The sequence below is a fragment of the Mytilus californianus genome, unplaced genomic scaffold (genome assembly GCF_021869535.1).
Source record: "Mytilus californianus isolate M0D057914Y unplaced genomic scaffold, xbMytCali1.0.p SCAF_67, whole genome shotgun sequence".
Lineage (NCBI taxonomy): Eukaryota > Metazoa > Mollusca > Bivalvia > Mytilida > Mytilidae > Mytilus > Mytilus californianus.
In genome coordinates this window covers 406629-421211 of record NW_026262720.1, presented here as the reverse complement: position 1 = coordinate 421211, position 14583 = coordinate 406629, and positions in this window count along the sequence as shown.

The following is a 14583-nucleotide window of genomic DNA, read 5'->3' as shown; positions in this document are numbered from 1 at the left end:
AGCAACCATTTTAACTTCAAAGGGGTTGGGGGGTAAGGTTTTTTGTCGGAGTCAGAATTTTTTTTCTCGCAAATCGCGAACAATTTTATATAGTTTTTCAACGCTATCAATCAAATTACTTTTCCCTTGAAGGATTTTTTTATTCCAAATAGATGCTTAATATTTTTTTCGCTATTGGAATTTCCTAAACTGTGTTTTTTTAATATCTTGAAACAACTTGTAGTGAACACTATTAGTAATTTCTTATGTTCATGCTATTTAAAAAATAATCGATTTCTATTGTAATGAATAACAATGGACTTTGTTTTCGGGATGTAGAAGCAGGGGTTTCCAGAAACCCCGCTCGTCACACCCTGTGGTCAAAATCCATTGTTATTCGTAACAATAGATCTATTCAATTTACACTTGTTTCAGAAATAGAAACTATGAAGTATAACAATAGAACTGGGGTGTAATTTCTTTTTCTTTATTTCAATCTTTTTTTGCAAGAGAAAATACAAAAAGATTAAAAACGCTGATTGAGTAGTTTTTAGTTAATCACCAACAGAACTTGTATCCCTTCTTTATACACAACCAAGCTCATTAGTGTATGATTACAGTTAACTGTTTTAAAAAACATTTTAAATCATTTTTATGAACTGTAACAATATATCACTAATTATTATTTATCATTGTGATCAAAGATAATCTTAGGTAAACACTCGTGCAGAGAGAATGTCATTAATCAATACAGTGGTCAGGGACCGGAAATGTAATTACACGTGTATTGTCATATCCCCGAGGTCATGTTTTGACATATGTGTATTACTTTGAGGTAAATAATGAATTTTGAATGCTTTTGTTAACCTTGGGACCGTAAATTTAGTTCGAGTCAACCGAAATTTCGACTAATCCAATTTCGACTCATCAGTAGTCGAAATACATACATTTGTAGAATTTCAGAATTTGACAAGGGAATACGATAGTATAACTTAAAAAAAAGTGGGGGATGTGGGATATAGGATTATAAAAAGTAGGGATATGAAATATAGTGGACAATAAAGGTGGGATCTGGGTAAAAAGAAAAGAGGGATTTGGAAACTGAAGGAACGCCACGTGTTACCCCAACCCTCTCATCACCCCTAACTCAAAATATGGACAACTTTATGTTTAGGGGATCTATAACTCGAACTGTTTGACAGTCTCAGACATGATAATTTTGTACCTTTTTCAACAAGAAAATCCTTACGTTAACTTAATCCAAAATGCATGAGCCAATCACGACACAAGTTTGGGTTACAAGTAATTTCCTCCCTCTTTTTGCAATGTGAAGCAATAGATATAGATATAACATTGAATATATATGATTTTTTTCTAATATACATTGACCACATTGGACTTTATTTGAAGAAAACAACCATTTCAATTACCAGTAACAAAATTGGGGCCTAACAATTTAAGATTGCAAAACATTGCTTTATAGATGTCCATATATATAATTTGCCACACCCTGGTGCTGCAGAAGATAATATTTCACACTCACAGACATGCGCATTGAACTGGCCGGACAAATAGTCCTGGTACTGCTAGCCGGACAAATAGCAACTGCCTTCATATATTGATTGAAATTTATATTTTTTATATTTGCCAAAGCAAAACGTGGACTTTGCCATCCCTTAACAAAGGGTACCAATCTCTTATCCGCAACTGCAAGATCAACCTAAACCACTGAACAAAACTTCATGAAACTTTCACAAATTCTTTATAACTTTGTGAACCTCTTATTTAAATGATTTTGATCTAAATGAATTTTGAGTATTCCTTCAGTAAAACATGGGACTTTTTAGCCATCCTTTATCGGCAACTCCTCCTAAAGCGCTAAATGAAATTAGATGAAACTTTCACAGATTCTTTATTACATAATTCCAGTGCGCACCTCCTATTTTAGATTTTGATCGGAATTATTTTTGGGATTTCCTATAATAGCAAAACATGGACTTCATCCCTTAGCAAAGGGTAACAATCTCTTATCAGAAACTCCTCCTAACCACTAAATGAAATTTTATAAACCTTTTACAGATTCTTTATAGCATAATGCCAAATGCAAACCTCCGATTTTAGATTTGGATCTGAATCACTTTTAGGGTTTCCAATAAGTAAAAATGGACTTAGCCATCCCATAACATAGGGTACCCATCTCTTATTCGCAACTCCTCCTAAACCACTCGTCAAAATTAGTTGAAACTTTCTCTGAATCTTGACCATATTAGTGTCTTTGTACAACTCATATTTTGTTTTTGTTTATCCTAATTATTGTCGGTGTTTCATTACCATTTGTGTTTTTGCATCATTTTTTTTTTAAACCAAGCCATTTAAGGGGAAATAACTCTTTTAGTAAAAAATTTATACTATAATATATATACTTATTCGAGACTTGAACCAACGACAACCACTAAACTACAGGCTCCTGACTTGGACCAGCGACTCTTTTCACAACAAATCTTACGACTAAAATTGATCGTAAGTTATACTGAAATGTGAATGACTTCCGAGTATTTTTACTCTTAAGATTTTTTTGTGAAAAGAGCCGCAGGCACATACATACAGAACGTGGCGGGGTTAAACATGTTAGCGGGATCTCAACCCTCCCCCTAACCTGGGACAGCGTTATAACAGTACAACAGCAAGTTTGTGAGCGATCAACCCTCCCCGAGGCTGGGACAGTGGTGTAACAGTACACTATTAGAACAGCCTGTACAAATCAGTTGCAATTAGATTAACTCAAAAGATCAGTACGAGACACCAAAACAACAACTTACTAACATTAAGACAATATAGATACACAGTACCGAAATAAGAGTATTTGCAATTACTTGAAGTTTGTTCAAAGCTAATTACAACTAGTCCTGAAATAAATCAGACTGAAGTATCAATTAGTACACAAACAAGGGATTTATAAAAAAAAAAAAAAAAAAAAAAGAGAGAAAAAAAATCAATCTGAGAAACGTCTGGTATACGTTGTATACTTGCATATAGATCCATATAAAATGAAAGATTTAAAAAAGCGGTGGTCCGAAGGTTTTGACCATCTAAATTTTGTAATAGAAATAATAGTTAGGACCAAAAGATGTTCTTCAAAGACCACAAGAGAAAAATGAATCGGAGAAATTTCCGATATCTTTGCATTATACAAATATAATCCAGTTTGAAAAACATTGACGAATTCTCGGGCAGTTTTAGATTATTCTTAAACATCAAGTAGTGGGGCTTTAAGCCTGATTTGTTGAACAAAATTGAGTTAGAGGAAAGTACAAAAAAATGTCACGAACAGAGGACACTTTCACAGTCATGTCTACCGGACGTATCTTCATTTATGTCATCCAACATAACAAAAATCTGCTATATTAGACGGCAAATTGATTTTTTGTTTTACTGATCTTCCGTAGAATATCTCCAGAAGAGGTTCAGATTCATTTGTTTTGACTCTTCACCAGAAGACATTCTGGAGATGTGCAGAAGAGACCAATAAAACGCGCCCCTATTCAACGAAATACGTCAAGACCACTATCAACAATGTAATTAATTTAATCAGCACTCATTTACCCCTTTTCCACTGACCAGGTCCATCAGACACCCTCTCAAATAGTATATGCGGCAAGTACGGGTATTAGTATATGTTAACGGTGTTAATTCCATTTGTTTTATTCATAGTAACAGTGGCAGTCTTGGTAGATGGCCACTTCATTGAAAGTTGCCCTGCACTTCAAGTCAGGCTGCAAAAACTACAATTAGCTAATTCTTGAAATGTTATGTTCACATTCCACCTAACATTACTGAAAAATAACTTATACACATAAAAGATATTGCACATACAATCTCTATTGGTAGTTAATGTCCCTCTCTCATACATGTACATTGTCTCTGATCCTTTGAGTAACTTAAAGCCTTGCTTTTCTTTACGTCCTGTTTGGTTTTATGGTAAAACGGTTCAGTGCATATTGTTCGGGTTTGTTCACAACTGGTTTTGCATGAATCTGTTTCGTAATAAATTCCCCAGTTTTTCCATGTGACGATTTATTTTCCATCGCTTTATTAATTTTATAAACCTCCAAAGTAAGGTAAATACCAACCGTTACGATTAAAAGAGGATGTCATGAATACGTCAATGAAATAGCAACCCAATGCCACACATATCCCAAAGACATCGATATATATAGCACCAAAAAGATGTCAACATACAGTCTGCACAAATAGTAAAGCGTCGATACAAAATGTCAAGCTTTAAATCGTCCTGTTGCTATACAAAGACATACACGATGATTTGAAAGGTTCGCACTTAAATGAAAATGTGTAATAAGTGTCGGTGTGACCATAGAGTTGTTCCCTCCGAAAGATATTCAGTATGCCCTCGGAATATACAAATATTGTAAAACTTGTCAAATAACAGTCGAGAACCAGTCTTTTGTGACCAAAACTTGTGACATGGTAAACTTTAACCTAAAAATGTACTAATTTCAAACTACATAGCTTAGACCGTTGGTTTTTCCTTATAGCTTGCTGTTTGGTGTGAGCTAAGGCTCCGTGTTGAAGGCCTTACTTTGACCTATACATGCTATAATTGTTTACTTTTTACAAATTGTGACTTGGATGGAGAGTTGTCTCATTGGCACTCATACCACATCTTCTTATGTCTATTAAACAAAAACCTTAACCTAATACGGGACGGACTATCAAACGGACGCACAGATCAGAAAAAATGCCCCGCCCCCTTTTATTGCATGCGGGCATTACAATGAATGTCACAACAATAGTAAGCTCTTCATTATTTCAGAAAGCAAATATAATCTTTGGTTTCTGCTTTGTACAAAGTTAAAGTTCAGACATCTTTACTCAATACTAGACTTATATGTATTATTATTGAATTCTATTTTCATCATTCATTAGGAGATATATACTTATAACATTTCCGTGTTTTCTGTCATGTGGTTTTCATTCATATTTAATCAAACAATTTTCAAAGTTCAAGTACTTTCTACAATTGTTAGTTTGGAAAAGTACGCTAAGAAAAATGTAGTCTCTTTGACACATTCCCCATTTCCATTCTCAATTTTATTTTTTACAGAGTTTGTCTTTAGTGCTGTGTGGAGACAGTAGAGTGCCTCCCCGTGCTTCAGGTTTATGCTCTTATAATATACTAGATTATGGAGCTCGTGTATGTAACAACGTATTAGATTTTAGCGAGAGAAATTTATGTATTACTGAAAAATTATTACACCAGGGTTTTCGATATCATAAACTAGTCAAAACATTTACTACATTTTATCATCGGTATAAGGACATCATTCGTAAATATAACTCAACATGCAGACATCTTATACGTTCGGGTATTTCACATGGATCCAATCTTTTATGGTAATATTCTTTACAAAGCACAAAAATGTCAGTATTCACCTCAAAAGCTAACAAAACCTTTAACCAGACTTATTAAGAAGGGATAAAGTTACGATACTGTTGTCAGGTCATTAAAGATTGCATATTTTGGCTTAAATATTGATTCACTTATAGGCTCTTTGCATCGGAATTAAACACATGTGTTTTAAAACCAGTTGTTCGCATGACACGGGTTATGTTCTTCTCATATATTTTATGACGGTATAATACTAAACCCCTAACAGGAGGGATTGTGCCTGATATACATATAATGAAGAAATAATCTTTCAATCAGTTTAATTGAGGTCTGGAGCTGGCATGTCAGTAACTGCTAGTAGTCTGTTGTTATTTATGTATTATTGTCATTTTGTTTATTTTCTTTTGTTTCCTAATCTTACATCGGACTCGGTCTTCTCTTAAACTGAGTTTTACTGTGCGTACTGTTGTGCGTTTGTTTTTTCTACATTGGCTAGAGGTATAGGGGAGGGTTTAGATTTCAAAAAACATGTTTAACCCCGCCGCATTTTTGCGCCTGTCCCAAGTCAGGAGCCTCTGGCCTTTGTTAGTCTTGTATCATTTTTAATTTTAGTTTCCTGTGTATAATTTGGAGTTTAGTATGACGTCCATTATCACTGAACTAGTATACATATTTGTTTAGGGGCCAGCTGAATGACGCCTCCGGGTGCGGGAGTTTCTCGCTGCATTGAAGACCCATTGGTGGCCTTCGGCTTTTGTCTGCTCTATGGTCGGGTTGTTGTCTCTTTGACACATTCCCTATTTCCATTCTCAATTTTATTTTAAACATTTATTTTCGCACCAACTGAAATTTCCTGTTATCAGTTTCACATTGTTTGACTCGATGCGATATAGAGCTAAACAGATTGCATAGACACCTGGCTATTGTCGAATACTGTATGCACTCTGAATATACTTATTTGTGTCGTTTGGTTTGCTGCCCCGTTGGTAAACAGCCAAGCTTCTTTAAGCATAATCATGTGTTAATTTATCATTCAAGGAATCAGTCTCTGCTATATTGTATAAAGTAATCAGTCTCTGCTATATTGTATAGAATAATCAGTCTCTGCTATATTGTATAAAGTAATCAGTCTCTGCTATATTGTATAAAGTAATCAGTCTCTGCTATATTGTATAAAGTAATCAGTCTCTGCTATATTGTATAAAGTAATCAGTCTCTGCTATATTGTATAAAGTAATCAGTCTCTGCTATATTGTATAAAGGAATCAGTCTCTGCTATATTGTATAAAGTAATCAGTCTCTGCTATATTGTATAAAGTAATCAGTCTCTGCTATATTGTATAAAGTTCCCTTGTGAATATCGGTTGTTGTTCTGTACATTTAAGGCAATTGTAAGATTTATGAGCATGTCGAATAATTAAACAATCTTTTTGATTAAAACAAGATATTCTACCCCACATCAAAGAACAGTTACATTAAGAAAAGTGGGTACATAATTTGTGTAATCAACTCCTCCTACAGTTGTCAACCCAGATCTCTGAAACTCCGCAGAAAGATTGCACATATGTTGAAATTGTACACATGCTATAACGGAACTGTTTGATGATTGTTTTCTCCTTTTTCCAGTCTTGGGAATTTGGTCTTGTAAAACAAACCATGAAGATATGATCTTTAGAATTTACCATATGCTATGATATTTATTTTGGTTCTGATGAAATTCCTATTTTTTATATTTTTGGTGCTGGGAAAAAATAAATTCAAGAAGCATCTAGTTTTACTGAATGTCAAATAATTCCGCTTCTCCAAATATATGTTATCCATATTTCTTTTTAGATTTCCTACATATAGTTTGTGTACAAAATCATACCTCTGATGCATAGCAAGATATGACTGATTCAAGACACCCTTTTCCGTATAATGAATGCAAAATATTTATAAACATCATAGCTGGAACCAAAGAATAAAGGCACTCTACGGTTTTCAACAATGAGAAAAACTCATACTATATAGTAAGCTTTAAAGGGCACAGCCTGAACTATACTACAACAATAAACGAGACACACGTCACTTAGAATAAGGTGGACTGTTGTCTTATTGGCAATCACATCACATTCTCTAATTTTTATATTGCGGACAGCGATCAACGACGACCAGTGGATGCAGGCCCCTGGCCTCGGATATGCCGTTTTTGCATATTTCTTGTCCGTAATTCTGCACTGCATGTAGCTTATTGCGTTTATATCATCAGCAAAGATCCGTCGATATTAGTATTGCGGAGTTATAATCGATATTGTTTAAAAAAGCAATACTAGCCCCTCTTTACGACAGTAGGTAGGAAACATTACTTACTCTACTAAATCACCTTCCATCTATAGTGGCACTCAAATATGTAGCACTTCCTTCAAATTTACACAATTTGCGATATCTTACAGGTTTATTGCTTAATTTGTTCTTATCCTAAATGCGCTTCAAAATATTTGCCACTGAGCGTATGACAAAAACAACAATATATCATCGATATTGACTTATGCAGATACCAATAAAAGTACGCAAAACCTGTTAACGAACATTCAAAACACCATCGTTCATTTCGTGGCTTTATCAACTGTCAGAACACCATCGTCCATATGGTTGGTATATCAACTGTCAAAACACCATCGTCCATTTGGTTGGTATATCAACTGTCAGAACACTATCGTCCATTTGGTTGGTATATCAACTGTCAGAACACCATCGTCCATTTGGTTGGTATGTCAACAGTCAAAACACCATCGTTCATTTGATTGGTATATCAAATGTCAAAACACCATCGTCCATTTGGTTGGTATATCAACTGTCAAAACACCATCGTTCATTTGATTGGTATATCAACTGTCAAAACACCATCGTTCATTTGGTTGGTATGTCAACTGTCAGAACACCATCGTCCATTTGGTTGGTATATCAACTGTCAAAACACCATCGTCCATATGGTTGGTATATCAACTGTCAAAACACCATCGTCCATTTAGTTGATATATCAACTGTCAAAACACCATCGTCCATTTGGTTGAGATATCAGCTGTCAAAACACCATCGTCCATTTGGTTGGTATATCAATTGTCAAAACACCATCGTCCATTTGGTTGAGATATCAACTGTCAAAACAGCATCGTCCATTTGGTTGAGATATCAACTGTCAAAACACCATCGTCCATTTGGTTGGTATGTCAACAGTCAAAATACCATTGTCTATTTGGTTGGTATATCAAATATCTATATACATTTTTTTTACAGGAAATTTATTAATGTCTAAAAATAAGAAGATGTGGTATGATTGCCAATGAGACCACTATCCAACAGAGTTCAAATGACGAAGATAAAAGCAATTATAGGTTACCGTAAGGCCTTCAACAATGAGAAAAACCCATATCGTATAGCCAGCTATAAAAGGTGCCAACATGCAAAATTTGAAACAATGCAATTTACGAAAAAGATATAAGAACAGACATAAACCAAAGACAACGACAAGACCAATAATGCACGGTACTCATAAAAAATACCCATAAATAAAACAGATACAGTTGTGATGCTAATTTTGGTTTATTATAAGTTTTTAAGACAAAAGCTTTGAATCTAATTGGATAAATATAAATTTTCAAACTGTATTTTTTGTATTCATATAAAAAAAACTTTTTCTTTTTTAATTAATATTTTCATTTCTTTTGCTTATCGTGTTCATATGGCGTTATTTAGATAGCTCAGGTTTATATGAAGAAGATAATAATTGGTATGCTTAATCAGAATTTGTCAAAACTGTTGTATGTATCATAGAAATCACAATTTTGTGAGAATCTGGAACGAGGTTTACGACTTTGTGACACATATTCTTATTTAAAATATATCCATCCTTAATGATTTATCGTTTTTGTTTTTGTATGTGTTTTGTTTTGTTTTGTTTTGCTTTGTTTTGTTTTGCTTTGCTTTGCTTTGCTTTGCTTTGTTTTGTTTTGTTTTGTTTTGTTTTGTTTTGTTTTGTTTTGTTTTGTTTTTGTTTTTGTATTTGATTTTGTTATTTTGTTTGAGGGAGGGTGTTTGTTTGATTGTTTTAACTCCTTTATCTTTTTATAAGGGGAGGGGCTGCATGGGTTGTCATATCATTTAAAAAAAAACAGAAGTATTGTTCAGATTGATAGACGTTGACTTATATTTTTTTCTTCTTTTGAAACAAAAATACTGTTATCAATGGCACGTGTTAGCAAACCGAAACGTTGTACTTCATACCTCAAGAAAAGATATTATAGCATTGGCTCCGAGTCTACACAACCTCTGTATGCATCCAGTCTAGACAATCTCTGTATGTTCCTAGTCATGACAATCTGTGTATACTCTAAGTCTAGACAATCTCTGTATGCTCCTAGTCATGACAATCTGTGTATACTCTGAGTCTAGACAAGCTCTGTATGTTCAGAGTCTAGACAAACTTGATATGCTCTGATTTCAGTCAAGCTCTCTATGCTTCTAGTCTAGACAAGCTTTGAATACTCCGAGTCCGAAAAAGCTCTGTATGCTCCGAATATATATAAAAAAAACTCTGTAAACCTCGAGTCTAAACAAGCTCTGCATGCTCCACGTAAAAAAAAAAAAAAGCTCTGTATGAAACTAGTCAAGATAAACTCTTTATTTCCTAGTCCGTACAAGCTGTATATGATCTGAGTCCAGACGAGTTATGTATGCTACTAGTCTTGACAAGCTCTGTATGCTCAGAGTCCAGACAAGCTGTCTATGATCCAAGTCTAGGCATGCTCTGTATGCTCCGAGACCAGAAAAACTCTGTATGCTACTACATGTGGTCCAGATAAGCTCTGTATGTTCCGAGTCCAGACAAACTAAGTCTTTGTTTTAAAATAATTTAATTGAATCTGATGATTGTTGCCTTATCAATATATGCACCGACAGAAAAACTTGAGACATGCATGCATTCACGTGCCTGTTCCAATCCAAAATACTCGTCAGTTGTTGTCTTAAGTGTTTATATCTTAACGTTGTTGTTGTTTGTAATTAATTATACACGCCAGAAAGGCATCACTGGCGCGTTGTTACTACGGTTTTATAAGCTAGGTGACACTCCAGTTGACAATTGATTACGCAGAGCAATATATCGACATCTGGGATTTACACTGGGAAACACATTATATAATTCCATTGGTGCATGTGAAAGAACCCTTAAAAGCAGGTAGCCGTGCTCTTGGGTCATTGGTATCTAAGTTTTTCACATTGGATGGTATGGACTACATGACACATACACTAAATTCTATGACTGTGCCGTAACTCGAATCACAGATTATGCGTCTGGTGTATGGGGTACAAAACCCTTCGATGGACTCGATAAATTGCAAAACAGAGCATGCAATTCGTTCGTTTCTAGGCGTTGGTAAATTCACACCGATTCCTACTATTACGGGTGAAATCGGAAGGATTCCACCGGCAGTTCGATGTCAATGTCAGATGGTTAAACTTTGGTGTCGCTTAGTAAGCATGAACAGGAAGAGAATACCGCTAAGAACCTTTTTATGGGATTGCCGCTTTTCGGTTAACTATCGTGATACGTGGAGTAACAACGTAAAATCACTCATGAACGATTGTGGACTTTTAAATCTATTTACCCCAAATAGTATGATGGACTGGGTGACTTTATTGTGGAATCGTTAAGAACGCGCTTTTGTGGAAACACCAGTCTAAATGGTCAGCTAGTCTAGAGGAAATGCCAAAACTCCGAACTTATAAACATTTGAGTTCCTTTTACACTGTGCAATCAGGGGCGTTTCCAGGATATTTGAAAGAGGGGGCGTAGAATACAATCTTTCGCCGGGCGGAGCGAGTCGAAAATATTTTTGGACCTTTTTTTGGCTAAAAAACATAAAATAATTGTGAAATGCATTAATGTAACGGTTCCTGACTTGGAGCATGTATATTTTATAGTTAAAGTGTCAGGGTTTGATATTTTTTATGCCGAATTCTCTCCATTAATTGTCTATGGTATATTAAAATGATTGGATGGATCTTAACAGCAGTAGACCAATAACGAGAAATTCCAAATTCTAGGATATAGGGCGTTACTTTACATTTCAATAGTCCTAGGCCAGGATTTTATGAACGGGAGGCGTAATTCCGGTTGCCCTGGTATAGGGTCCATGGAGAAGGTCAGAAGCTCCTGGATTTCATCAATTTAGCATCAGATTATGAAGTATTATAACAGACTCCATGATAGACAAATTGGTGAAAATAGTATGACTTCGGATCATTCAAATTATGTATTGATTAACATTTGGATATCAAATTTTTGGAAGAAGTTGTAAATTCAGTTGAAAGGTTATATGAAATGGGCATGAAAAATGAAAAATAAATCTTTAACGATAGCTTTTTCTGAACTTTTGATATATATATATAGATTCATTTATTACATTGGTGATCCGTTTATTTGGCAATCGCCAATGGCAGTCAGCAGGGTTTAAGAACATTTGTTGTTCGACCTGTTAATCAAATGCGTTTTGATAAAATATACTTTTTCACTTTTTTTGGTCTTTTTGAAAATGTTGTTTGTGCTGTATTTAGACCCCTCTAACAAGAAATATGTTTTGAATGCACACGTATAAAAATTGCGGTTTTTATCCAACGCAATCATAGGTTTGAATGTTGTTTTCAATTTAGACTTGTGTATATATATAAAATGACTGAATAATAGCCAACGATAAATCTTACGGGGCGATGGATCAAATAAATATGATACAGTACAACCACGCTGAAGTACGTCCATTATTCATTTTTCATTATTCAAAATTCAATAATGAATAATGAAATAGTTCACTATTCACTTTTCAATGTTAAGTGATGAATAATGAATAATGAAATAGTTTATGTTTCATTATTCAAGTTGGAGCGGTGAATAGTGAAATAAAAAAAAAATAATTGACTGTGATACTATAGCTATATCCCGTATTTATACATTAGTCTTTTTGGTGTTATCTAACAAATATTCAAATTGATATCAGAAAAAATAAATAAAAACACTCTTTAAATTTTAATTTGATTTATTTATCTGGTTCCTCGTTTCGGAGGATAAACTAGTGGGTTTTCCTAACTATTTTTAACAGAAATTCGATAAGGGGTCAACAGCTAATCATCGCTGGGGACGTCATCGCTGAGCACGTTAGTCCACGGAGAGGACGCTAAGGAGAGATAACTGTGTCTGTATTATATATTTGAGATGTGTCATAGTTATCTCGCTTTAGATAAGTTTTAGGTTGACGGCTTATAACAAGAGATTTTAACATGTGTGAAGTAACATGAGGTTTTATAAATTTTTTTAAATAACTCTTTAAATAAAGTTTTCATGAGACGGCAACCAAAATGTAATCGAAAAAGATGTTATGTAATATTTAAAATTACAAAGAAAGAAAACAAATATATACTGTATTTACCGTGACTTGACAGCGATTTCAGCATAAATATGCCAGCTTTTGTAAATCTTCTTCTTCTTCTAAAACAATTATAAATTTCAATATAATTTTTAAATGTATATTTTGAAATCGTCCTTTGGCAAAAATATCTGAACAATCTTATAGTATGTCCTCATATACCATATACAATGTGCAAACAACTACCTGCTCGATGATCTATTTTTTATGCCAAAAAATTCAATCAGGGTAGACAAAATTATGACCTTTTATCTACAAGTATTTGAAACAATCCTATTTGGTTTTTTTTAATTTCGACTGAAAGGTCAATACCGCTAATAAAAGGTATGCACTCAACGTCTTCAGCTTGGATTTATTTTGATTTTCACTAAACACTCCATAAATGTTACTCAGAATGAGATGTATGCTATCCAAACGTCCTGAGCGTGGATTTATTGAGAGGACTACTGTCTTTTTTGTTATAATTTTAAGTAATATAATGTTCATAGCAGGGATGCATATTCAACATCCTGAGTTTTGATTTTTCTGATGTCCACTGAAAAGTCCTATTATGGCCATAAAAGGTGCGCATTTCAAACGTCCTGAGCGTGGATTTATTCTGATGTACTTTAAAATTTGATTATAAAGTCATATGCTGTGAATATAAAAAAGAAGATGTGGTATAATTGCCAATGAGACAACTCTCCACAAGAGACCAAATGACATAGAAATTAACAGCTATAGGTCATCGTAAAGCCATGAGAAAATGAGAAAAAGCCCATACCGCATAGTCAGCTATAAAAGGCCCCCATAACTTAATTTCTGTTTGAAATTTGTAGTATTTTGTCATAATTTTAAAAAATGCCAAAATCTTAGGGCCAATTTATACATAGATTCTGTTATCGACTGGTAAGTCATGATATGGTCATAGAAAATATACACATCCAATGTCATGAGCGTGGATTTATTTTGTTATCCAAAAGTCGTATTAATATGCTCATAGAAGGTATGAATACCCAACGTCCTGAGCTTGGATTAATTCTGATGTCCACTAAAAAGTCATATAATGGTCATAGAAGATTCGTACATCCAACGTCCTGAGCGTTGATTAATTCTGGTCTCCACTAAAAAGTCATATAAGTATCATAGAAGATTGGCACATCCAACGTCCTGAGCGTGGATTAATTCTGATGGCCACTAAAAATTCATATAATGGTCATAGCAGATTGGCACATCCAACGTCCTGAGCATGGATTAATTCAAATGGCCACTAAAAAGTGATATAATGGTCATAGCAGATTGGCACATCCAACGTCCTGAGCGTGGATTAATTCGGATGGCCACAAAAAAGTCATATAATGGTCATAGAAAATTGGCACATCCAACGTCCTGAACGTGGATTAATTTTGACGTCCACTAAAATATCATATAATGGTCATAAAAGATTGGCACATCCAACGTCCTGAGCGTGGATTAATTCTGGTGTCCACTAAAAAGTCATATAATGATAATAGAACATTGGCACATCCATCGTCCTGAGCGTGGATTAATTCTGATGGCCACTAAAAATTCATATAATGGTCATAGCAGAATGGCGTATCCAACGTCCTGAGCGTGCATTAATTCTGATGGCCACTAAAAAGTCATATAATGGTCATAGCATATTGGCGCATCCAACGTCCTGAGCGTGGATTAATTCTGGTGTCCACCAAAAATCATATAATAGTCATAGAAGATTCGTACATCCAACGTCCTGAGCGT